A 26996-nucleotide genomic window follows, 5' to 3' on the forward strand; every position below is an offset into this window, starting at 1 on the left:
TCTCTCTGACCCACACTCCCCAGTCTACTCTTGCATTCCGCGCGCTTTTCATTCTTCCCCACGACCCCGTCTCCCAGCTTTGTCACCTAGAAGAGCGTAGCGGACCCTAGCTGGCTCGTAGTCTTGCCGGAATGCTCGCGAATTAAGAGCCTCCGCGGTCCTTTTATTCTGGTGCGGGTAGATGGTGAGAGGAGCTGCCAGAGGCCGGCGCTGACCGCCAACCTCTGCGGGAGGCTGGGAGCGCCCGGCAGAGCGCGCGACACGGCCACGCCCTCTCCCGTCGCTATAGAAACGGCTTCCGCCCTTTTGTGATTCCGGAGCTTAAAGGGCTTCCTCAGGCTATGGTCCAGTTCCAAACCACCTTGCAGAGCAGCAGCCTAAAGAACATATTTCTCATCCTCCTACTCGCATTCTCCTGCCCCAGTTCTTTAACGTACAGGACAAGAATTGAACAAAATCCTATGATTTTGTACTTTTCCAGTAGGTGTGGCCTGAGGGTGTTGGGTTTTTACTTTTGTGCTGGTACAGGCAGTTGTCAGGCGCACATAAACACTCACTCAGCTGTTTGTTTATTCATCCAACAAGCATTTCTTAGACACCGCCTCTGTCAATTCTGGGACCAGTCAGCAAGTATCGTCCCTGACCCAACAAATCTAGCTCAGGTTCAGAGATGCACAATCTAATTCCAGCAAAGCTTTCTGTAGATTATCTGTGGCAGCTTTTACAACCCTTGATCTTTCCCACATCTCAGCTATTCCTGTACCAAGGAGGCTCTCCTATGGAGCAATGGAGAAGAGATGGAAAAGTGAGGCTATGCGCTGGCCTGAGGTTTTGGAAAAGGATGTTGAAGCCAGAGACTAATGGGGGTTTTGGTGGTGTGTGTGATGATCCTCTCCCTGCTGTTCCATTTCCTTGGGCACTTAAGTTGGGTCAGTTGATGATGTAAGGCCCAACTGCCCATGTAAAAACCCTTCCCAGCATCCTCAGCTCAGATAACTGCCATTTGCCACTTTCCTGCCCCAGTGGGATTAACGGAAGTTCCCAACAGCCCTCCTGACCTCATTGGACAGAATTGTGTCTTCAGCAGACAGGAACTCCTTCTTCTGAGCAAGACTCCCTTCTATCTTGGAGTAGGAAGTCCTCTCATGAGGAGCCCAAGCTTCAGACAGAGAAGAAACAGGGGCCATTCATTTATTTAATCTGCACAGTGTCAACCTTAAAGCAAGAGGCTGAGACACAAAGTGTAATTTAAAGAGTTTACTTAAACCAAAGTGAGGACAGCTGCCTGGAAGACTCAGACCCAGGGGCCCTTGGCTCTGAGCTTCCTACAGCCTTTGCGACAAGAAGTTTTTTTAAAAAAAATAGAACAACAACAAAAACAAAACAAAAACCATTTGTATTTTAGGTTCAGGAGTACATGTATAGGTTATACATATAAACTCATGTCACCAGGGTTTATTGTAAAGATGATTTCATGACCCAGGTACTAAGCCTAGTACCCAAAAGTTTCTCTTTTCTCCTCTCCTTCCTCCCAGCCTCCATCCTCTCATAGGCCCCAGTGTGCGTTGTTCCCCTCTTTGTGTCCACATTTTCTCATCATTTAGCGCCCACTTATAAGCAAGAATGCATGGTATTTGGTTTTCTGTTCTTGTGTTGGTTTGCTAAGCCTCCAGCTCCATCCATGTTCCTGCAAAGACATGCTCTCATTCCTTTTTATGCTGTGAATGTTCATTGCGTCACTATTCACAACAGCAAATACATGGAATCAACCAAATGCCCTTAAACGACAGATTGGATAAAGACAATGTGGTAGATATACCCCACAAGAAGGGTTTTAAAGGCAAAAGAAGGGGACAGAGAGTGGGCTGGGACAGGGTTGTTTGTCAAGAATTCTTACTGGTTTACAGAAATAACTTTGACTGGCTACTCATTGTTAAACTAGAGGTGATAGTGTCCACTGTAGCATTATTATAGCTACATGTGGCAATAGCAGGCAGTTTTTAAAAATGAATCAATAGCTCAAAAGAAGGAGTGGGATGTGATTGCTGTCATTTTACTGTCTCTCCAGCCCTGACTCACCTTCCTCCAATGAAAGCTCTTTACTTTTTCCATCAGGACCCCTCTTTTCTGCCTTCTCTTATTGTTGGGAAGGATTCTCTAGCAGGGACAGACAGAAGCCAAGGAGAGGCCGTGCAAGGAAACTGAAGTGCTTGGGAGAGGGCAGCAGTTCCCTGCCTGCAACCAACATTAAAAAGCACCGTCACTTTAGGCTAAAAGTGGTAGAGGCCAGTTAGAGTCACACCCAAGTATGTGTTAGACAGACCTGGCTATTCCTTTGCCCAGAGATGCTGTAGCATAACTGCAGGTGTATTACATAGAAAGCATTAATCAGTGGAAAAGCTCAGGGCCCAGTCCCTTTTGGAGGGTGGTGAGTGGTGGAAGTGCCTAGAAAATATGTATAGAAACTGTGAAATTGGGAGAAGAAAGGCCCTAGGATTTGGGGTTTGGTTACGGTGGGATCAGAGGCATCTGGGAGGGTGGAGACAAATACCCAAATCATAACTGGATCAAAGTTTATGGTTGATGGGTGACAGTATACACATCCAGACCTGTCTTGGACTTTTGGAAGATTTTCTCTGAGCTGAAGCTGTTAGCTAGGTTAAATATCAAGAAAAGCTATAATTGCTTTTTCTCCCTATTGCCAGGAAGTTGGACTTTGATAAAACTCTAGTGATGGTTCACTGCAGCCTAGATGGAAAAGCACTGGATTTAAATTTTACTCTAGGCTCTGCTGAGTTGTGTACTCTGGGACAAACCATTTAACTTTTCAGCTGTGCTCTAGAAAGATTCATACCCATCTTGCAGGACTCTTTTACAATGATTCATTTCAGAGACTGGCCTTTGCTCTGTCACCCAGGCTGGAGTGCAGTGGTGGTGAGATCGTAGCTCACTGTAGCCTCCAACTCCTCTCAAGCAATCCTCCTGCCTCAGCCTCTCAAAGCACTAGAATTACAGGCATGAACCACTGCACCTGGCCACAAGACTCCCAATGACTAAGAGGGAGAATAACCAGGATGAAGATAAGTAAACTGTGAAAAGCTGTCATCTTACAATGGTGGTGGTGATGATCTTTATACTCCTGGGAGGGCTGGTGCACATTCTTGTCTACAGCAAGCATAAGCAGAGGATAATGATTCTGTCTTGAGGATTCTCATAGTAAAGTGAAAGGATACTGATATTACCTAATGTTTAACATGACTGGACCTGCCATCTACTGCTCTAGGCACAGAAGATATAGGGCTGAGGGAGTCTCCGTTAGCAGCACTGAGGATCTTGGTTACAAGTGAGTGGAATGAGTAAGTGGGGAGGGGACCTTTAGCAACCTTTGAGAGCAATAAGAATGGCAAGTTATTTTTGTTGAGGAGCACAAGCAAACATTAGCAGTGAAAGAAAAACAAACCACATCTTGCCTATTTAAAGCAATAAAGGAAGGAACAAAGTTATACAGGTAAAGAGATGCTTTTGTTTCCCCAGTTATGAATCCCAGTAAAAAAAAAAAATTGTACACAAACCACAAAGACAGTCAGTACCTTCACCTCAACTCCTAATGTGCTGAAAAACCTGAAAATAGAGCAGTGTCACACTTCAACTTGCTGTTTAATTTAAGCTTTATGTTTATATTCTGTTGAGAAAATCTCAAGACATTACTTGTTTTCTCCTCAGCAGTATTTTCAGGCATGGAATGGGGGAGGGTAAATTTAATTTTTCCAAGTACACATGCATTCATTTACTCAATATTTATTAAGATCTATCATATGCCAGGCTGTCTGCTAGATGGGGCTAACAAAAATAAATCCCTGCCTTTAAGGGAAAGGATCAATACCGTGGTATCTGCAGCCTCTTCCCCTAAAAGAAACATCTGACAGACTTCTAGTTTGGAGCTTGGATACTGACCAATCAGCTTTCATCTGCCCTGGACAATCAGGGCTCAACTGTATCAGCCAGTCAGAACTAAGCAAGTTTCAATCTTTCATTTGCACAAATAGACTTCATGGAAAACCTGGGAAGGAAAGTTTGCTATAAAACCTGACTCCTGCTAATGCCTGTAATCCCAGCACTTTGGGAGACCGAGGTGGATGGATCATCTGAGGCGGGGAGTTGGAGACCAGCCCGATCAACATGGAGAAACCCTGTCTCTATTAAAAATAAAAAATTAGCTAGCTGTGGTGGTGCATGCCTGTAATCCCAGCTACTCGGGAGGCTGAGGCCAGAGAATCACTTGAACACAGTGAGCCCAGATTGTTGCGGTGAGCCCAGATTGCGTCATTGCACCAGCCTGCATAACAAGAGCGAAACTCCATCTCACAACAAACAGACAGACAAATAAATAAACAAACCCAACTCCTCTTGCTGTTCTCTGAACACACCTACGTTTTACACTAAAGGCTGGGTTTCCCAGGTGTGCAAACTGTCCACTGGAATAAAATCTCTTTCCTCCAAATGCCTTTTCCTGGAACTTTTGTTTGTGGGGTTTAGAAGGAGGAGCAGTAATTTCTAGGAAATCTGATCAGCTGAAGGGAGGCTGAGTGCCTGGAAAGGAAACAGTGGGCAATTCTACTGTAAGTAGATTTGAACCAGATGACAAGCAGCCCTGGATGGGTTAGGGATTTGTAACTTTATTTTGAAGGCATACAGAGTCACTGAGGCTTATTGAGCAGGGAAGTAACATGATCACCTGGCTGTAAACAGACCCTGAAATTTAGAATCTCATTTTTGAGGGTGAACTTAGGAGATAATTACATGGGTGGGTCTGAGGATGACTTGAGGACATTTAAAAGGGCATAGCAGTTTTGGCTTGCCTTCCTGCTAATAGCATTTGCTGCTTCTCACACTTTATTTTGCATGGAGAACTCTGCACACATACACAGGAGAGTTGATATTTTCCTAATTTATCTCCGTAACTGAGATAGCCTCACACCTAAGAAATATAGTCAACACTGGACAGCGGGGGGTGGGGAGTTGGGGAGAGATAGCATGGGGAGAAACGCCAGATATAGGTGAAGGGGAGGAAGGCAGCAAATTACACTGCCACGTGTGTACCTATGCAACAATCTTGCATGTTCTTCACATGTACCCCAAAACCTAAAATGCGATAAAAAATGCCCAAAGGGAAATTCTATGTAGCTGAAGGAGGGGAGCTAGCCATTCAGCCCAGAGATGTTTCTTCCTAAGAGGAAGGGCACTGATGCAGAACACTGTAACATGCTGTAGTGACCTGAAGGATGAACCCTCCCTGCGCCTGCTGTGGAGAACGATGGGATGCTGCAGTGTGCCAAGCTCTGCCAATCTTGGTTTAAGTCCGGTGATCCGATCAGATTTGCACCACTCCTTGGTGAAACTGCTGTCTAGCCTTTCGAGCAACGCTCCTATGCCCATCTGCTGTTGAATGCCATAAGTGTTGCCTCTAAGTGGAAAAATGCACAGTCAACAGGGACCTGGGAAGTCTGTCCTTAAGCTGATCGGATCACCAGGAAAAGTCGCACAGCACCTCATTCCTAGAACAGAGCAAACCTGAAGCAGAGGGGCCTCAATGTCAGACTCCATTCAGACTATGAGCTGCCTCCCATCTGTGGGCCACCTGGTGAATCAGAGAGATGCCCTGTGTGTCTCAGCTGTGTCTGCCATAACTAAAGTGGGGGCTCTTGTCCAAGGAGGAAGGGCTTTGACTGACTCAGTGAACCTCTATTTCTGCCAATCCTCCTAAGTTAAAAACCATCAAGAACTCACCTGTGGCTGAACCAAGTTGGGTTTATTGACTTGTTGCACAAAGGAAGAATGTCCAGCAGTAAAGAAGGCCTTTGAAAGAGCTTACTATAGATGTGAGCTGGTGGCTGGTGAGTCCCAGTAGGGTTTAGGAAGCTGGGCCTTCTCTTGGCTAGATATCGTGGATAAGCAGGCGCACTACTGTAAGCGTGTATCTTAATGATTCTTACCTGGAAGACAAGAAAAAAATTAAGTAAGACTGAAGATGTGGCTGGGAAAAATGCAGCAGGCATTCCCATCAGCCAGGAGGAGATGTTTGCTGTATCTGATTTGCACAGAGACCTTGTTTTTGAGATAAAACTTCAGAACACAGGGCCTGCTTTGTAAAATAAATATTTTGGAATTTTTAAAGATGACAATTCAAACCTGCTCCTGCAAAAGACAGGCATAATGGGACGACTCCTACTCTGACAGTGGGGCTTTCCATCAGGCCACCCTGGGCAGAAACTGAGGGTTGAAAACGAAGAGATGGTGACCCATGTCTTAAGCTCTAGGGGCCTGGAACCAAGTGAGGCAGGGCTCAGAGGAGCAGAAGGTGTGGTGGTTTCTTCACTGAACAGCAAGTGGTAGTGATGGAGGTGACTGTCTCAATGTTTGCACTTTAAGAGATTGGACTGAACCCACATCCTTGACCCAAGGCTTCCTTCTGGGCTGGTGCAGTCTGTCACTGTGGCAGGAATGAGAAGAGCAGGGTGGAGTGAAAACAGTCAAGAGTGGCAGCATCGTGGCTCTCTCTGCTCCCAGCTCTCCCCAGCTCTCTCTGCAAACCCCAGATGCTTAGAGCCTAAGTGTCAGTCAGACTCCCTGAGGACCACAGAGACCCTCCCGGGTTGCCTTCAGCAATGGGATTTATGGTAATGATATTTCTGGAAACTGGGAGGTCACCAGTCCTCAGGGTTCTATAAACAATGATGGTAGACTCGTTTCCAGAGCCTGGACAAGGTCTCTGGGTCTTGAGTGCTCCAGGGATCTGGTTACCTTACCATCTTCCCAGCACAATGCCCCCTCAGACACCCCACTTGGCCCTGAGACCCCCAACCCCTGGGCTTCCTCCACCAGTGTGGGACATCTGCTCACCCCGGCTTCTGCTTGTTTGTGGCTCTGCTCTGTGTGGCTTTTAGCCTCTAGTCACACTAGCATCTGCCTTTTCTCTCACATTCACATTTATTGAGAGAATTTAATGAGCCCAGTTGGTCACCATGGCCCATGTAAGTACCTGCTTCCATGCTGGGCTGCCGAGACACAACTATACTGGAGGCTGCCACCCATCTCTGGTGGAATCAACTCAGCTGGGATGGCGCGCTTACCAAGGATGGCCTTCTTTTCCCTGTAGAGGGGCTTTCCCTGCTTACGTGGTCCTGCCTCCAGTGAAAAAATGCTGGCAACGTTCCCTGCTTACAGGTAAGGTGGGGGGCGGGTGAGGGTAGGGCAATGCTGAATGAGGGAAGAGTGGGTCTCCTGAGACTTGGCCTGTCTGAACCTTTTTCCCAGCAACAGAAGTCATGAAGCTCTTGGGGGACAGGTTAGGGCAGTGCTTTGAAAAGATCCCGAAGGCTTCTAAAGTGTGCATGGGTGAGGCATCAAAGCCCATCCTACTGTTTCTTGAGTCAGATCGCCCCATCAGGTTGCAGCCAATGTCGAGCTTGGAAGGTACTGTCTCATTCCCTCTCTCTGTCTTTTCCTCTTTGTGTTTCTATAAAAGAGAACAAGGAAAGGTGATCAGAAAGGTGTATGGTGTTCATTCTGGCTACAGGAGTTGATCCCCAGATTGTCCTGTGAAACTGCTTCCCAGGGCCTCTGTTTGCTAGACATTCTGGCTGTCCTCCTCCTTTTCCTTGCTGTGCTAAACTTGATCTTTCTAAATTTCCAAGTCATATGTGGAGTATAGTTAATGCTTGAGTGTTTGATAAATTAATAAATTGATGGATGAATAAATGAAACATGAATTTGCCAGCATCCTTTCACTGGAGGCAGGACAGGAGTGGGTAAAGATGCTTGGCTTTGGTATAAGAAAGGCTTCACTTTGAATCCAGGCTCTGCCACTTGCAAACTGCATGACATCGGGATGAGTTACTTAACTTCTCTGAGCCTCCTTTTCCTCAACTGTAAGGCTAGGATAATGCCCATTTTGAAGTTCATTGAGAAGTCGAAGTGACTGTATTTTCTAGCATAGGGCCTGATACAATGAGCTCTGAGGGCTGTAATTATTAGGCTGGCTCAAGGGGATAGAAGGGTTGGAGCATCTCAGTCCCCACATGCCAAATGTGTGGATAGGCTCAGGACACTTAGCTGCTTGGCTGTGGTGGAGAGAGGGAGATAAATGGGAAGCCCAAAGCTCCATGTCTTTACCACCCAGGGTGCTAGAGAGGCCATGGAGCTTGGGCCAGGCTAAAACGCCTGGCAGCCAGGGCTGTGTTCCAGAGGTCACGTCTTGAGGAATCACTGGGAAGGATGAACATCCAATATGAGGGGCATTCTACCAGTGGTGCCCAAACCAACCAGTTCTCACATTTTAAATCTCCTCCACCACCTCCTCCCACCCAGCAGCCTCCAGTTCTTTCCTACAGGCATTCAAACATGCCCCAGACTCTTTCAATGGAATTATAACAAGACCCCCTCTCAGCCCTTTGTCCCTATGAACACTGTGGCCTCATCACCACTTCTGTGTACAGTAGAAAGTGCATGAAGTATCACCTGCAGGCACTCACTGACTTTGTGTCCCCCTCCCTCACTTCTCAACCCTCACAATCTGACTTTCGCAGCCCCCAATCCCCCAAGAACATTCCATGCAACCCCTTGGGCTGAAGTCCCTGCTGACCTTTGGATCATAAAGCCCAATGGACATGGCTTCTCAGGCCTCACGGACCTCCAGGCTTCTCCATGGGTATCACCCCGCAGGCTCTCCTGTCTCTGCTTCCCTGATGGTGCTGCCTCTGGTTCTCCTCTGCCTTTCTAGGTCTTCTTCAGTCTCCTTCCTAAGAACCTCCACCTCTGCCCACCTCACTTAAAGATTGGGATTGTCCAGAGTCTTGTTCTCTTTCCAATTTCCAATCAATACTTTGTCTTTGGGTGAACTGATTGTCTTCAAAGATTCAACGACCCCTGTATTGCTATCATCTCCCCAGTGGGATCCTGTTTCCTAAGAACCAAGTCTGCACAGCCACCTGTCACCTGGGCATCTCCTCTTGGCCACTCCCACAGCAAAGTTCTTTCTCTCACCCCCAGAGCCTCTCTTTCATTCTGCTCCTTTATTCTCTATTTGATAAATATTGTCTGTAACCACTCAGTTGGCCAAATCTATCATCACAGGAGCCCCAGCCCCACCTCAGTTTAGCTGGGTACTTTCTTAGCTGCTCCTTCTCGTCCTGGGCGGTTCCTTCTCCTTGAGGCCCACATCCCATTTTTGTGTCATCATCCTGTTGACCCACCTTCTCACTCTCTGTGGAGGTCACCCTTCTCTTCATCTTCACTGCTCCCACCCACTCCAGACCCTGCCAACACTTGCGGGGGTTAACACAATGGCCACTCAACAATCCCTGCCTGGGTGTGTGGATTCCTCCAGTCCTTCTCCACAGAGCTGCCTGGATGAGCTTCTACAAATGCAGATTGGGTCATGTCTGTCCCTCCTCCCATTTGAGATTCTTCAAGGTAACCCCATGGCCTTATCCTTAGTGAGAGTCCAAACTCCTTAGTGGGGCATCCAAGGCCCTTCATGTCACAAGGTAAAGGGCTTGCACTTGGAGAGAGGGGCTCAGTTAGGCCCAGGTTCAGATCCTGGCAGATGCTCCTTTTCCTCAACTGTAAGCCTAGGATAATGCCCACTTCGGAGTTCTTTGGGAAGTCCAAGTGACTGTATTTTCTAGCACAGGACTGATACAGTGAGCTTTGATGGCTGTAATTTGTTTTTGCTGTGTGACTTTGAGTAAGTTACTTAACCTATATAAGCTTCCGTGTTTTTTGTATATAATGGGGGCACCACACCTGCTTCACGAGTGTAGCAAGGATAAAATGAGCGCTTTTGCACCTTTATTCTTGCTTTTGCCATTTTTCTCTCTAGCAGGGTGCCCCGCTTGTTGCAGGCACCCAGCATGTGGGACCTGTGGTTTCTGTTCCCCACCTGTCTCTTCCTGCCAGCTTTTCACCCAACGCTCTCTGCTCCAGCCATCCTGAGGGGCTTGTCCTCCCCAGGGACCCGTGGTTTCTGTTCCCCACCTGTCTCTTCCTGCCAGCTTTTCACCCAATGCTCTCTGCTCCAGCCATCCTGAGGGGCTTGTCCTCCCCAGGGAGGCCATGCCTCATCTCCACCAGCTAACACTATACAGCCCTTGGTTGTGAGGAACTGCTTGACTAATTCCTCACAATCATTGATGTTCCCCTTCAGGAATGACCTGCTGGATGAACTGCTGCTCCTAAAGGTTCCAAAGTAGTCTGCACGGCCCCGTAAGGCGCTCACTTTCTCATCTTGCAATTATCTTCCCTCTCAAGTGCGCTTCCCTCTGCAAGGAATCTCCTCAAGGGTAGGAATTACGTCTTATTTATCTTTATATCATCAGTACCTAGCATAGGACCTAACATATCAGGCTGTCAGTTAACATTTTCTGGATGGACAAACAAACATGGAATTCACATTCAGGTGGCATTCAAATTGTCTTTCTGCTCTTCTCAGGAACTGTCATCCAGCCCACCCTCACACTGAGAGGCTCCCTGAGGACAGGCTTCCAGCAGCGTGGTGCCCTGTAGAATTAGCAGACAGGCAACTCTCATCATGTATCTTGTGGCTGACTGCCTGGCCGCTAAAAGAAGGGAAATCTAACATGAGGAGGCTGGGTCCTCATCTCACCTGGTGCAAACCAGATGCAGTGGCTGTGAAGCATCTTGGGTTGGCATGGAGGTCCTGGAGTGGTGGTGCTCATGAAAGAGGTGAGGACATTGTGGGCAGGAGGCAGAGGAAATTTGGGAGGGGAAGGGCAGAGCAAAGTCCCACAGGAAATGCACGATTTCTTATTCTGTCTGGCTGGGAGAATTGTGGACCTTGCCCCAGGGCCTGTCGGATAAGGACTGACTTTTACCACCAGACTGGTTTTAGGTTTTGTTTTTAAATCAGTTTTCAGGCAGGTCAGAGAGTCTCAGGACATCACTTTCCATCTTTCACAAGTGAGTGCATGTTTTTAGTCAGTGGGAGCTCTGGGGATTGCTTCTGCCTTGGGATCCCGGTCAGGCTGGCTCGCCAGCCCTCTGCCTGCAGCGTCCGTATGTCTGGAGAATGCTACCACCCTGAGATGTTAGATGTCAGTGGGGTATTCACCACTTTGGTCTGCAACAGAAGTGGGGGCAGATTACAAGGCCTCTGCAGATAGCTCCTAGTTCTTGTGCTGAAAGGGCCTGAGCAGGGCCTCCCTTCCAGTACTGTGGGGTGGTGGGAGTGAGGGTTGGGGGGGTGCCTAGGTTGCTAATTCTTGGGGAGGGAGGGGGAGGGCCGCCTAGTGTCCCAGAACACTCTTGTTTATCATGCCCACTCTCTTCTACATCCTGTGGGTGTATGATGTATGCGGAGAATGATGGGGCTGAGGAGTCAGGAATTCTGTGCTTCAGATTTTCTTTTTAGACACCCTTTTCCATGTCAGAGCTTTCGAAGTTGGCTTTCTTATAACTTGCTAAGAAATGGGGTTGGGCTGGAGACTGAGCAGAATTTTTTTTTGGGGGGGAAGCAATATCTATTTATTGTGGAACATTAAATGCTTTGGGTGTAAGAACATGAGAGAAATATTCTTTCTCTACATAGAGTGATTTTTTTCCTTGGGGACTTGTTTTTCTCTAGGAAATACTGAAAAAAGAATTTGTGATTGACCAGATTAGATACCTTCCCAAAGAAGATGGTGCCTTGGACAGTGGTGATGGTTGCTGAAGGCACCGGGTGTCTTCAGTCTGCCCTGAGGGGCACTGACTGGGGAGACAGCCTTCTTGGGGAGCAGGAGTTGGGGCTGTCCTGGCCCCATTGCTGAGCCAAATCTTTAAGATCTGGACATGTTTATAGCAGGACGATCTCATTTGAGTAACAGATCCTAAGACTGATAATAAAAATATCTTCATTTTCCCTCCGAACACCGAGTCTCCAGAGCAGAGACCCAGATGTTTTCCAGCCCTGCTGGGCACCGAGCACTCTGAAGGGAGCCCCAGCTCTAAGCAGGAGTGGTTTAGGCCAGATGCACATCAGCACTTCTTGCTAGGAGTCAGGATGTTTCTGGAACTATGAGAGTACCTTTCCCCAGAGATCTTTAAAACAGGATGAACGCTCACCTATGTAGGATACCAGATATGTGGGCTTGTTGGGTACGGGGAGCCTGAGTCTGCTGGTCTCGGGCAGACCATTTCTTTCAAGGAATCTGATTTTCTGTTTGAATTAGGCTTTGCTATTGACAGGTATATAAATAGTGAACCAGGGAAGTGCCCGCGAGGTGGTTTGCGTCTGTCGGGAAGGCCCACAGGTGCTCTAGGATTTTCAACAAGAGCGGCATCCCTGGCTCATTAGCGCACCTGTGTTCCCTCTCCCTCTCCCATCTCCCTCTCTTGGGATACGAGTTTTGCTCATTGTTCTGCAGAAAGGTCATGAGACAAGGCAGACTGGATGAGTCTTTGCGAAAAAGCTTTCTCAGGCAGAGTTCTCTTCAGCTTGGGCTAAATCAGAGTCGTCAGTGGAAGGATGCCTTCCCTGGGAACCTCCACAGCAGCCTCTTGTATTCTTTCTCCTGTCTACCTGTCAAAGAGTCTGAGGCTACACTTACGGCTTTGGATGTGAGCATCTATGCGTGCGGCAAGCCTGTGAGCTATGCAGGCACTGGGCTTCCAGTCTGTCTGCTTAGTGGGTGGTGGAGAGAGGAGAGCCCCTCAAGAGCTGGGCCACAAGGTCCAGGTCATGAAGAAATTGGGAAGTGTTTTAGAGAGAATCAGTCTCCTGGACCGTCTTGTTGGGGACTTCTATTTGTAGGGTCAGTCTGGAGTATGACTGACTGTGATAGGCGAGACCTGATTATTTCTTATCATTGTGGTGGGAGTGAGGAGAAGGGTGGGGTGATGAGGGCTGTGGGGCTTTTGAAACTGTGGTCTAGTAACAAGGCCACACCTACTTCAAAAATTAGTTTTTTTGAAATCTGTTTCCTGGTCGTTCTCTAGAGTAACACAAGGCAGTGGGACTAAATAAAACATCAGATGAAGAATCAGAAGTGTGATGTGTTCATTCACTCATGTATTCACTTAACTAGCATGGAGGCACCTTCTAAGTGCTCAACACGGGACTGGGCATTGAGAGGAGGGAAATAAAACAGAAGGTATGGCCTGTTCTTTGGAGCTTACAGTGAGAAACCAAGAGGTATGTCCTGAAATAGCCAAGCAGTGGCACAGCAAGGAAGGGGGATGTGCCCTGAGTTTTATTCATCTTGGCTTGGACGGGAGGTGCCCCAAGCACCTGGGCTTTCTTGCATTGTAGAGTCTTGTTGGCTTTGAGTTCTGAAACGTTTTATCTGAACACATCTGATAGAGATTTTTAAAAGATGCCCTCCTCTGCCTCTGAAAAAAAGAATTCACAGAACACAGTTTTATCTCTTTTTGATGGTGTGGGCCAAACTCACCCTTCCTTGAATATCCCTCCACCTTTTCTGATGGTCGGTGTTTTTTCCTTCCAAACCGCTGGCAGTCATTTCTCACTGCATTTTTTTTTGAAAAATAAACTTTAGTGGAACAATCCTGAAGGGTAACACCAGAGGAAGAGCAGGTTACCACCAGTAAAGTGTCAGCCAATTTGTTCCAGCCACTTTTGAATCCATGTTCTATACTCTAGTTTTCTTTCCCTAAGCTTCCTATCATGTTAGTATCTATGCTATGAAGAAAAGGAGACTTAGGTGAGATGTTTTTATCATAACTGCTGCATCAATTGCCTAGGACCTCAACAGCTTCATGAAAGTCTGGGAAATGTTCATGCATAAGGTTATTGCCTTAGCTGACTTAAAATTGCCCCATACAATGGTACATATCAACCCTTAGTGAAGCCTTTTAAAAAACAAACAGGTTAGACCGGGTGCGGTGGCTCAAGCCTGTAATCCCAGCAGTTTGGGAGGCCAACGCGGGTGGATCACAAGGTCAAGAGATCGAGAGCATCCTGGTCAACATGGTGAAACCCCGTCTCTACTTAAAAAAATACAAAAAATTAGCTGGGCATGGTGGCACATGCCTGTAATCCCAGCTATTCAGGAGTCTGAGGCAGGAGAATTACCTGAACCCAGGAGGCAGAGGTTGTGGTGAGCCGAGATTGTGCCATTGCACTCCAGCCTGGGTAACAAGAGTGAAACTCCATCTCAAAAAAAAACAGGTTGAAAAATGGGTTAGAGTAGGCAAATACAGCATCTTCCTTTAGAGCTATCAACTCAGGAATTCTCTCAATGATAAAATCTTGCAGAGACTGTGTGTTCTCATGGTCTATTTCTTATTGCTCCTGTACCCAAATGGGTGTGACCATTAAGACTGAAGGTTAACTTGGAGGGACACGAGAACTGTTTTATGAACAAGCTTAACTTTGGATCAGCTCAAGGTTAATAAGCTCGGTTTTGGTGGTTGGGTGTTGCACGAACAATGGAATAAATATTCTCCTACCTTTCTGAGGGTGTTTTCCTTCCTTTCTCTCAGGTCGTGTTCTGTGTAATCACAGTTGTTGGATGTCACTTGTGGTTGGGGGAGGATGGTACTCTATAAGATGAGGCGTCAGAGTGGGTGGCACCATCTATAATGCTCTAAGAGCATGAAAAAGAAAAAGATTTCCTATGGGGTGGGAGGTCCCAGGAAAGGTTTTGAAGCTTAATTGGACTTTAAGGACAGGGCAGGGCCTGGATGAGTTGAGAGGAAGTAGCCATATAATTATTGAAAAGGAGTAGACTGAACAATTTGTTTCCATTTGGAAACAAATGGAGTCTTCATCCTGCCCATCATGTATTGATATCTATTGATCCAACTATCACCATCATCATCCTCCCTCTTTCTCTTGTCTCTCTCCGTCTTTCTTTCTCTCTCTCCCCATCTCTCTCTGTCTCTCTCTCTCTCCTCTCTCTCTCTCTCTCTCTGGATGAGGCTGTAGATGACACCCTGTGGTCCACCCTGCCAGGCCATGCAGGCATTTGTTCTACAGAAACTTGGCTCAGGCCCCTCCACCTTCTGAAAAAGGTTCACTTCTGGTTTTGTGACTGCTTCCTTGATAGTGAGGGTGAATGACAGAAGAGAAACCTGTACCTTGGCTTTCCCTCAGACGACACATGAAAGGAGACCACATTCCTGAACTTCTCTAGGTGCTTCAAAGGTAGCAGAGGAAGAAGACTCACTTTCTTCTTACACTGACAAGGGTCTATTCCATCCCCTAGAATCTAAATTTTCCTAATATTTCAGAAGGGTTAAAAAGTTGAAGTCAGGCACCACCACAGTTGTTAGCTCCTGTGGGCACCTGTCATTAATGGAAAATACTAGGATATCTCTCCAACTTATCAGTCCTTGGGGAATCTGAAGCAATAGAGCAGGGCAAGTGTAAGCTGCTGTCGTGGGGCCTGAGCTCACCCTCAGGTACTAAGGTCTGCATCTACTTGAAATCAATCACTAGGCAATGATTCCACAGTTAGCTTTCAATTTTTAAAAGTACAAATTATGGGGAAGCATTAGGAAGAAAATATAAGTTGTCATCGGAGGCTGTGTGTGCTGCTGTGAGCACCTGGGCGGGTGCAAGAGAAAGGAGGCCATAGGCCTCCTTTTTTTTTTTTTTAGCTTAAAAGGTGATTTTTATTTAGGGAAGAATTGACATTTCTGAATTGTTTGGCTCAAAAGTGCATACTGCCAAGGCAGCTTAGTTCTAACAACAGATCTTTTAAAATAAATTGGATTTTGAAGCCAATAAAGTCTTTTACTGTAATGAATAATGCACAGTCCATTTTTTCTCCAATAAAACATCAGAGGTCATAGTTATGGGCCCTGCTTTAGAGCCGGTGAACAGTCCTGACTAGTGCTCTGAGAGGCAGGAGGAGGCTCGTCTCTAGAGCCTGGCGGTAGTAAGTCTCTTGCGGCAGGTGGTGGTGGGTAATCCTGGGGAACATGGGTTGGGGGAGGTAATCGGGTACCAGGAATAAGTTACTCTCTTGGGCCAAGAGGACCTAAACATCTAAATAGTGCCTATCCTGGTAAAAATTCCCAAGGGTGGAGTGGCACGTCCCATCTTCCTGGTGCAAATTCTCTTAAGCCTAGTGGTGGATGCATACCAGGGCCAAAGGGTGGAGGAATTGGCCGAGGCCAAAAAGGTCCACAAGGTCCACAGAGCTGAGGTGGTGGTCCATATCGAATGGGTGGTGGTGCAGGGCCTCCCATGTGGGTGCTCATAAGAGGGACTCCTGGGAAAGGAGGGGGCCCTTTTGGAATCATATTAACTTTGCTTTCATCCATCATCCTGGTAGGGGAAGAGCCTCTTGAGCTGTTGTTCATCATGGCAGCTGTACCAGATCCTGGATCAGCAGGAGAGGATTTCCCAGATGCCTCAGCTGACCATCGAGGATGAGTCAGAGGTCCGTCCACAGATCCAAATTCACTTCTGGGCATATCTCTTCGACTGACAGTAGCAGAGAGCAGTCTCCCAGGTGGATCCACTGTCAGTGGAGGGAAGCTTTCTCCACCGCTCACAGGGGATGGGCCAAAAAAGCCAATCTGGCTTAGAGGACCTCTCTGGGGAGGGTTTGTGTATTTGGTCTTCCCAGCATTGGTTTTACAATCACAGGTTCTTCCTGCAGCATTGCCATCTTTTGTGGTAATTCCAGTAATCTGCATCTCAGGTTGGTAGCTTCCCTTTTCTCTTTGGCTATAGCTCTTTCTGCCGCATGAGCTTTAAGCCAGTTTTCATGAGCTTTCTTCTCGTGGGCAAAGGATATGAACAGACACTTTACAAAAGAAGACATCCATGAGGACAAAAAACGTGAAAAAATGCTCATCATCACTGGTCATCAGAGAAATGCAAATCAAAACTACATTGAGATACCATCTCACAACAGTTAGAATGGCGGTCATTAAAAAATCTGGAGACAACAGATGCTGGAGAGGATGTGGAGAAATAGGAACACTTTTACACTGTTGGTGGGAGTGTAAATTAGTTCAACCATTGTGGAAGACAGTGTGGCCATTCCTCAAGGGCCTAGAAATAGAAATTCCATTTGATCAGCAATCCCATTACTGGGTATATATCCAAAGGACTATAAATCATTCTACTATAAGGACACATGCACACGAATGTTCATTGCAGCACTGTTTACAATAGCAAAGACCTGGAACCAACCCAAATGCCCATCAATAATAGACTGGACTGGGAAAATGTGGCACATATACACCATGGAATATTATGCAGCAATCAAAAACGATGAGTTCATGTCCTTTGTAGGGACATGGATTAATCTGGAGAATATCATTCTCAGCAAACTGACACAAGAACAGAAAGTGAAATACCACATATTCTCACTCATAGGCGGGTGATGAACAATGAGAACACATGGACACAGGGAGGGGAGCACTACACACTGGGGTCTATTGGGGGAAATAGGGGAGGGACAGCAGGGGGGGAGCTGGGGAGGGATAGCATGGGGAGAAATGCCAGATGTGGGTGAAGGGGAGGAAGACATCAAATCACACTGCCATGTGTGTGCCTATGCAACTATCTTGCATGTTCTGCACATGTACCCCAAAACCTAAAATGCAATAAAAAAAAAGTCAGGATATAGCAGGCTCTGATGGGGAAGTGGCCTGGATTCCCTGGCTTCTGCATAGAGGAGAGTTTGGAGACTCTTTAAAAAGTCGTAGGTTATTAAAGTCATTCTTCCCCCTCAAATTTCTGTCCTGTGGCTAATTGTGTTTGGGAAAGCCAGGTGGGGCTAATGTTCCCAGCACAGGCTCCTGCTTCCCTATGGCTTCCCAGCCCTCACTCGGGCCTGGCCCTCCATGGAACAGAGCCCCCTTGATCTTCCTTTACTTGGGTGGGCATCTATCTGTCTCCTGGCTCTTCCCCCATTGTCCCTTGGCTCTCCAGATGGGAAGGAGACTGGACATGTGCCTAATTGACTGTGTTCAAAAGAGCCCCATGGACTTGGCTAATTGTTTTTAGTCCTTTTATGGTCACCACAGACTGGACAACCTAGAAGAAGCCCTTGAAGCTGTTATGTTCTGTCTCTTGGCTCTGGAGAGGATGGAATTTGAACCAGTTTCCTCAGATAGCCATCTTCTCAATTTTTTTTTTTTTTTGACATGGAGTTTTGCTCTTGTTGCCCAGGCTGGAGTGCAATGGCACAATCTCTGCTTACTGCAACCTCTGCCTCCTGGGTTCAAGCGATTCTCCTGCCTCAGTCTCCTGAGCAGCTGGGACTACAGGCACCTGCCACCATGCCACACTAATGGCGAGGCTGGTCTCAAACTCCTGACTTCAGGTGATCCACCCACCTCGGCTTCCCAAAGTGCTGGGATTACAGGCATGAGCCACCATGCCAGGCCACCATCTTCTCAATTTTTTAAGAAAAAAAGAAATACTCCCCTAAAGAAGCAGCTATTGTAACATCTCTTGGGAAGCCTTCCCTGCATTTCTTGCTGTGGGCCTCCATTTCTTCAAGTTACTCCACTGCAGACCCACTATGACATGGGGGAAAGGCCAGCCTGAGAATGTTCCCCAGCCTATAAGAAGCACTGAAGGCACTTGGCCTCATGTCATCTTTGCCTAGGAATAGGAAGGCCTCTTGGTTCCTGAACCTGCTGTAGAGAGTTTTTATTTGTCACATGTTAGTGTCAGTTTCTACTCTCAGATTCTTTTTTCTTGCATCAGGCACACTATATACCCACTTAAAACCAGCTGAGCAGAACGAGAGGAAACTATGGTAGAAGTAGAGAAGGTTAAGAAGTGTGAAGAGGAGGATGGAAGAGGAACAGGCTGTTGTTTAGGGTCACCTTGCAAAATGATACCCAGAGGTAGCAGTCCACAGATGCATTTCATCCACCCGCTTCTTCCATGGACATGGATAATGGACAAATATTGATAGGCATATTTCTCTAAAATTCCTACTTAGAAAGACCTTGTCCACAAGTCTGGCTTGAATGCCATCTTTTATAATGGATGATTTCTGCCTGAAGACTATGAACATTTGAGCTCCTCATGGGGAAAAGATGGTATTTAAATTAAAGCTTAATTTTTTTTTAAAGAAAAACAACCTGGAAGATACATAGGGTTGGTTATTCTGGAGGCCCCAGTGCCTGAGCCCCAGAGCCCAGGAACTCCCCGTACTTCTTCCTTTGTCCCCCTTGCTTGTTCCGAGAACTACGGATGGTATCTGTACTCTGAATGCCAGTCACAGGGTTCACAATCATAGGTGGAATGGAAGAGCTGAAAGTGACAAATTCCACTTGTCCAAAATACTCCCATTATAGAGGAAGAAAGGAAAAGCAGGAATACAGGAGACTTTAAGAACAGAGCAGACCTTAACCACTCCCAACCCCCATTTCTCAGGGGCCTTTTTTGTGACAACCACCTTCCCTGAGGTCTCCAGCAACTCATGGCAGAGCTGGGACTAGAATTTGATTCTCCTGATTTTGGCTCAGTGCTTTTCCCCTTTCTTATAGCTTCCTGGTATCACAAAGTCATCCCATCACAACTTTAACTTCAGTGCAGTGGCACTGCACTAGTTTTTGAGACAGAGTAAAGGGAAAGACACCATATCGGTGTTAGGGAAAAAAAGCAGATCTTTTCTGGAAATGTTCTTGAACTATTCCAGGATACTTCTAGTAGGATCCTATTTATATAGGACACAGTAAAAGATACCGTGGATGCCCTCACCCACGGTCTTCTGGAATACAGCTCACCTGTCGGATTAAGGTCTTGCCCTTCTGCTGATTTTCCTTCCACACCCACCCCCAGATTTGGCCCTGCCAGTCAGCGTGATCCCCCACACCTTTCCCTTTGCACTGTCCCCAGAGGTGCTTGGAGTACAATCATCCGCATTGGATCCTGAGTCCCTACGTCCTTGCAATATCTCACTTTCCCAATGAAAATTCAAAGATATTACCTTAGCATACTTTAACTTTTCTTTCAAAACCGTGGATGAAGTCAAATCACATGTCCTTGGCTTTTTAGCATCCATGTGAGTCCTGCAAGAAGGGGAGTAAAAAGTAATTGGCAGGAGGAGTAAATCTAAGTAATGGCCCTCACACTCAGGGACAGAAGACAGCAGGCAGGTTTGAAGAAAAGAAGGCAACAGGCCTAAAAGCAGGAGCAAGGTCTCTGCTTCTCCCTTGCTTCCCTTCTCATGGCCACTTGAGGTCAGGAGGTCAGAACAAAAGACAGAAGCCAGGAAAGGAGGAGATAATCAAATAATTAGCCGTTTAAGAAACTAAGGGGGAAAAAACCCATTTCCTCTAGTTCACTGGAAAGCAAACTTCATGCTTTTGCCACAAACATAACATCTCCTATAAGATGGGCATATCTGTGGGCTACTTGGATAGGTTAACACCTATAGAAAAAAAAAGGGGGAGAGTTGGTAGAAACACTTTCTCTAAACCCCATTTGGTCACATTTGCATTTTCTGTTCAGAGCACACTTCTATGAATAATTAACTTACTGCAAGACAAAAAACATTGCATACATTTATGGAATCTAGTGTAATTTCTGTAAGTGGAAGGTGAGTCTTGGAGGGCTCTCAGGACACTCCCACTCCCTGTTACATTAGCAGAGCACCGCTGAAACTGCTTGCTCTGTGTCCTTTACAAGTCCCTTTTCAGCCTCTAACCTTAACCAAGAGCTAAGGGAATCAAGAATACAAGAAACGAGCAGAACAGGAACCAATGCAAATGTTATCACAGCTTCTACAAATCACTCCACTGGCAGGCTCTTGCACACACTATGTAAATGATGATGGCACCACTACTTTGAAAGTATTCAGAGGATTGAAGAAAAGTCAGGCTAGCATTTGTTGCAGCATAACTATTGAAAAATCAGAAGCTGTCCATAATGGAAAGTTCAAAAACTTGGCACACATATGTTTTATGAAATATAATGCAGTCATTTAAAAAGATAGATCTTTATGTGTGCCTATAATGTATTGAGCAAAGCACAGTAGAATATGCGTGTAATATAAGTCTATATTTAACAAAAACCAAAATGCAAGCATGACTTTACACGGCCATTTTCCAGAAAGATCTGGAAAAATGAACTGGAATTGTGACTTCTGAGAAGTAGGGCTGGGGGAGGTGAGTGGGAACGTTAATTTTAACCCACACACACATACATACGATATGAAAATATCTTGCACAAAAGCAAACAAAACTTACCAGTAGCTTCTCTGCTTACGATCATAGTTTCACTTCTCCTTCCATTCCTTTCTTTCTATCAACATTTGCTGAGACAATTTCACTGATGAACCAGACATGGTCTCTGCCCTCAAAGAGAACTCCTTATCCAGGAAAGGAGCTATATAAAAGTAAGTAGATCATGATGCTGCATGTGACCGATGTATTAATAATGCAGGCTTGTGCAACCAGCTCACAGAGCATGCTTCAAGGCCTGGACTCGGTCAGCTGGGGGAGCTGAGGAAGCCTTCATGCTTAAGTGGGACAGAACCATCTCTGAAGAATGAGGGGGGCAGGCAGGGATGTCAAGGGCAGATGGAGGAGGACACACAAAGAACATAGATATGAAAGAACATTGTCTTTTCCAGAAATTCTTAGCACTGTCCTTGGATATTGCTGGTGGAGGGCCAGGGAGGTAGATTAGATTGTAAAGGGTCACATAGTCCAAGTTGGAGTCTTAGGGCCTACGTGGCTATGCTAAGCCTGGGCTAAAGATGAGATTTGTATTCTGGTACCATCTCCCTCATAACATTATGAAGCACAATCTGGAGGAACTAGGAAGGCATTTGGGGTGTCTAGATAAGAGGTAATGAGAGCCTCAATTAAGGCAGTGACAGTGAGGATAGAAGTATGAACTTGGGAAAGATTTGGGAGACAGAACATGTAGAATTTTGGCCATCAACTGGACATGGGATTTGTCAAATTTCAACATTGGGCAAAAATGAATACAATAGTTTTTCCTGTCAAGACTCTGTATGGAGTGTTCTCTTCCTTTACTTCACAGAGATGTAGGAGACTATGAAAGTACATGTGCAAAGGGCACAGAGACTCACACCTGTATCCCAGTACTTTGGGAGGCCGAGGTGAGTGGATCACCTGAGTTCAGGAATTTGAGACCAACCTGGCCAACATGGCAAAACCCCACCTCTACTAAAAATACAAAGGAAGTTAGCAATGTGCATTGGTATGCGCCAGTAATCCCAGCTACTCGGGAGGCTGAGACAGGAGAATCTCAACCTGGGAGTCAGAGGTTGCAGTGAGCCAAGATCACACCACCATTCTCCAGCCTGGACAACAGAGTGTGACTCCATCTTAAAAATAAAAAAGCAGTATATGTGAAATCTTCCAAACAACTAGAGCCCTTTCCTCTGTTCAGCTCTGACAAATCTGAAGGTAGAGAAAGAACAAGCCCTAAAGGAAATGCTGTGGAGTCATGGAGTCTTGTCTCAAAACCCCCTAACACACAGTGCCATGATTTTGAATGAGTCATTTATCCTCTCTGAGCTCAGTTTCCTCATCTGCAAAATGATGAGACTGGACCAGATGATTTCTAAAGTCCTTTTCGGGTCTACATTTTTTTAATTCTACAAAAATACTGACAAGACTGAAAAAAAATATCTGTTGTGACTTATTCCAACTTTGCCATCCCTTGGATAATTCTGTGGTTACTAAACTATTTTCTGCCTTACTTTTTTTATGCATAAAATCTGGCTTCCAACAATACAATTTAACCTTGCTCAAAGCTTTGCAAATGCTCCCTTTTTATCCTCAAAATATGTGGTGAGCTATGTGGAAAAGAATTAAAATGCTTTTTATATTTCCTTTGTGTCTTGCTGCACAAAAGATTGAAGATAACTAATAAACTCAGCTCAGAGCTAGAGGGAATGTTCCCTTGAGAACTGAAACCAAAAGTTTGGCCATCCTCATTTCCATCTTACATGCAGGTCAGTGTTCCCCTTCCTCTTCCTCTCTTTCCTCAAGTGTTCAACAGCCTTTTGCCTAACTCATTTCTTCACTTGGTCAAGAGCTTTAGTGTAACTTAATGATCTTAAGTGTATGTATATTTTTGTCTCATATGATTGTATTTTGGGAACATAGATAGTAAGCCTGCTTTCTTAACAATTCTTTTTGGGGTGAGGACAGTGACTTGTCTATTGAAAACTTGGTACAAATTTGTGGAAGGAAGAGAAATCTAAAATAGATTAATTCATCAAAAAATTTCAGAGCATCCACTGTGTGCCAGCTACTGTGCTAAGCATGGAGGATTCAAAGATAAATAAAACAGAATCCTTGTTTTCAAAGAGTTTGAAGTCTCGAGGGCAAGACAGATCCACAGAGGTGCCAGCTTTACTGTCGTGCATAGGCTTTTATATTAATACATACACATTATCTATGCATAAAGACTTCAATATCCAGAAAGGAAACAAATCTTTTGAGATTTATCTGTTATGATTTTAGTATTTCTACTACAATTGGCAGTAGCTTGATCTTTATGCCCAGGGGCTGTCTTTGGGGCAGAAAGTGTGGCAATGTAGGATTTGCAGGGATTCCCTTTGCATTCTGTGAACAGGAGATAATGTATTTAATTAACTTCAGTTATATTCATTTTTAATTGATACCTAATAGACGTATATATTTATAAATTTATATAATATATAATCAAGTCAGGGTTTCCAAGTGTTCTCTACTAGTTATTTGGAAATATACAACAGATTATTGGTTACTATTGTCACTCTGCTGATTTATTGAACACTGTGTCTTATTTCTTCTATCTAGCTATATTTTAAGTCACAGTCATTTCAGTCATAGAGAATTCCTTGGACCCTTTGCATATATCCCTGAAACTCTTGAAGGTTCACTGACTCCCAGACTCTGGAGTTAGAAGTGGTTTTGGAGACTGTCTCATCCATTTTCCCACCCAGGGGAAGAAACCTTCCCATGGCATCCCTGACAATCACTCTATCTAGGCAGGAATATTTCTGTGACAGAGTGCAATGTTTTTCTAGGCAACCCATTTCACACTCAGCTGTTAATTTACATATGGTTGGTGCTTGACAAATATTTCTTAGAAAAATAAATGATATTGAGGAATATTTCCCTCACTGATCCTTGCTATCCTCTGCAGCGTACAAATGAACAAATCTGTCTCTTTCCTACTCAAGAGTTCTTGCATGTTCCAAACCTGAATAGAAAAATGCCTGCTTCCCTCCCCTGCACCTCCTCATCTCTAGGCATTCTGTGAAGTTTTTTCAAACCTGTCTTCATATGATGGCACATCCAGGCCTAACAGAGACAGCCTGCCTTGTGGTTGCTCTTATTTTCTAGTTTTCTATGATCTCAAAGTGGCTACAGTCTACAGAGTCTGGATTATGTTCTAATCAATGCTAAGTCAGGCAGCAAGACCATATCCTTTGATGCAGTCATCGCATTTCTATTAATGCAGCCTCCACCAACATTTGCTCTTTGGGGAGCTATCACAACACACTCACAATGGGCTTGGAGTCAACTAAAACCACTAATTCCCAGTGCTGGGTCCTCCACATGCTTGAGAAGTATGGATTCTAACCGAGTTGTAGACAATAATATGTGGAGCTGGAGAAGGCAAAGTCAGGGAAGAGTGGCTGGCATCCTGCGAGAGATTCCCTTCCAGTTTATCTCTGCATTCTCCATAAGAACCAAAACAAACAAGAAACCATAGATGTAAGTAATAGAATCAATCAGCCAGAGTCCATGCTTGAAGAATTTCTTAGAACTACGAGGTTTTACATATCAACCACGTGTAGGTGATTAAATCGCTCAAGCAAGACAAAAGGTATTTCCATTTGTTGTTTCTGCTGTTTGAACTTTTCCACTAAATGGCCTCCTGCTTTTGCCAAGTCTCCACTTAAGCCTAGACAGTGAAGCCTGGACAGTGAAGCTTGAATTAATATTGGTGGCCCGGTGTGGTTGCTCACACCTGTAATTCCAGCACTTTGGGAGGTCAAGGTGGGCTGTTCACCTAAGGTTGGGAGTTACAGACCAGCCTGACCAAAATGGAGAAACCCCATCTCTACTGAAGATACAAAAAAATTAGCCAGGCGTGGTGGTGCATGCCTGTAATCCCAGCTACTTAGGAGAGTGAGACAGGAGAATAGCTTGAACCCGGGAGGTGGAGACTGTAGTGAGCTGAGATTGCACCATTGCACTAAAGCCTGGGCAATGAGCAAAACTCTGTCTCAAAAAAACAAACAAACAAATTATTGGTGATACTGTCAGTTGCTTAAGACATGTCAGAGGGGTCACAATTTTCCTAAGCTCTGAGGAGCTGCTGGACATTTCAAATGCAGCAAATGTCACAAAATAGCCTTCAAAAACCCTCAAATTGTGTATCATTCATCTGTTTTTAAAGGAGAGATTTGTTAATATTGGGAATTTCCTCAGAGCGGCAGCTCTGGGTGTATGATCTACACACACCTTAGCGTGCTTTTGTGACAGGCGCTGGGCTCTGGTTGAGCAGAGGTGCCCAGGCATATGGGCTGCGTGGGAACATGGTTAATGCCTGCCAGAGCCTCAACGCGAGGCGTGTGGTCATGGACACACTTAGGACTACCAAGTGGACATGCAGTAAATTAGAGAAAGAAAGGGAGGAAGAAAGTCTGGCGTCCCAGTGAGGGCTGGAAGGACAGTTCAGGGTGTGATGAGTTCCTCAGAAGCCCTCACTCCCTGTCCTGCACTCAGCTGGAGTCGGCGATCCATCGGCATCTTAACAGAAAAGTATACTGATGTTGGATTCCAAGGATACAACTGTATTTTCCAAGTCTGCGCACCACACCCGGCCCGGCTCTCTCTGACCCACACTCCGCAGTCTACTCTTGCATTCCGCGCGCTTTTCATTCTTCCCCACGACCCCGTCTCCCAGCTTTGTCACCTAGAAGAGCGTAGCGGACCCTAGCTGGCTCGTAGTCTTGCCGGAATGCTCGCGAATTAAGAGCCTCCGCGGTCCTTTTATTCTGGTGCGGGTAGATGGTGAGAGGAGCTGCCAGAGGCCGGCGCTGACCGCCAACCTCTGCGGGAGGCTGGGAGCGCCCGGCAGAGCGCGCGACACGGCCACGCCCTCTCCCGTCGCTATAGAAACGGCTTCCGCCCTTTTGTGATTCCGGAGCTTAAAGGGCTTCCTCAGGCTATGGTCCAGTTCCAAACCACCTTGCAGAGCAGCAGCCTAAAGAACATATTTCTCATCCTCCTACTCGCATTCTCCTGCCCCAGTTCTTTAAAATACAGGCAGGAAACTGAACAAAATCCCAGCAAAAAGAGCTTAATGTTGGTTGCCCAGACCAGACACTTGAAATTATCCCTACTCTTCCCTTCTTCAAGCAAAGCATGGGGTTATCAGAATTGCATCACAAAAGTTCTGGCCCTGCGTGGTGGTTTTACACCTGCAATCCCAGCGCTTCGGCAGTTCCAGGCAGGAGGTCACTTGAGGTCTGGAGTTGAAGATTAGCCTGACCAATGTAGTAAGACCGCTCCCCCACCGCCCACCACCCCCGTCTCTATTTAGAAGTTTTTTTGAGGAAAAAAAAAAAGTGCATCACAAAAGTTCCAGGTTAAATCCATTCATCAGCTGAACACTTTTTGAGTGCTTACTCTGCACCAGGTTGTAGGAAGACATGAAAAGGGAAATTTATAACTGAATGACAGTAGGTTGACCTGGAGAGGAGCACACAGTCTGGTCCAGGCAGAAAAGACATTCTGAAAGAGCTGGGTTGAGTTTTAGTCTTCACGGACGGGTAGCAGTTAGCTACATAAAGGAAGCAAGTCCTAGTCTGAAGGCCAGAGCCATGGAAAAGCATGGCACCATTGTGGCAGCACCCAGTTTAGTGGGGCAAGGATCAAAGGTGTACATGGGCAGACAAGGGTTAAACAGCAGGAAGGGGCCAGCCAGACACGAAGCAGCTTGTGAACTCGACCAGGGTAAGGTTTACATGTGTGAACTGTAGAGGGGTGTTCATGCTGACTTTACTTTATAAAAC

At 45.9% G+C, this 26996-nt stretch overlaps 1 protein-coding gene across 50 annotated transcripts in view; it reads right to left on the bottom strand.

Moving 5' to 3' along the window:
* LOC100398245 (uncharacterized) overlaps window positions 1-26034 on the bottom strand; it is a 159394-nt gene extending 133360 nt beyond the window's left edge. For 45 of the 50 annotated variants that reach the window (XR_013522656.1, XR_013522655.1, XM_078338813.1 and 42 more), the window contains exons 1-4: window positions 25895-26034; window positions 21190-23547; window positions 19929-20010; window positions 87-17026 (exon numbers count right to left, since the gene is read on the bottom strand). The gene's annotated coding sequence lies outside the window, so the exon portion shown is untranslated. The remainder of the gene's footprint in view (window positions 1-86; window positions 17027-19928; window positions 20011-21189; window positions 23548-25894) is intronic. The other 5 variants (XM_078338806.1, XM_078338802.1, XM_078338803.1 and 2 more) reach the window with 5 other exon arrangements.
* Between the last annotated feature and the right edge of the window lie 962 nt (window positions 26035-26996).

This window comes from Callithrix jacchus, chromosome 9 (genome assembly GCF_049354715.1).
Source record: "Callithrix jacchus isolate 240 chromosome 9, calJac240_pri, whole genome shotgun sequence".
NCBI classification, from domain to species: Eukaryota; Metazoa; Chordata; class Mammalia; order Primates; family Cebidae; genus Callithrix; species Callithrix jacchus.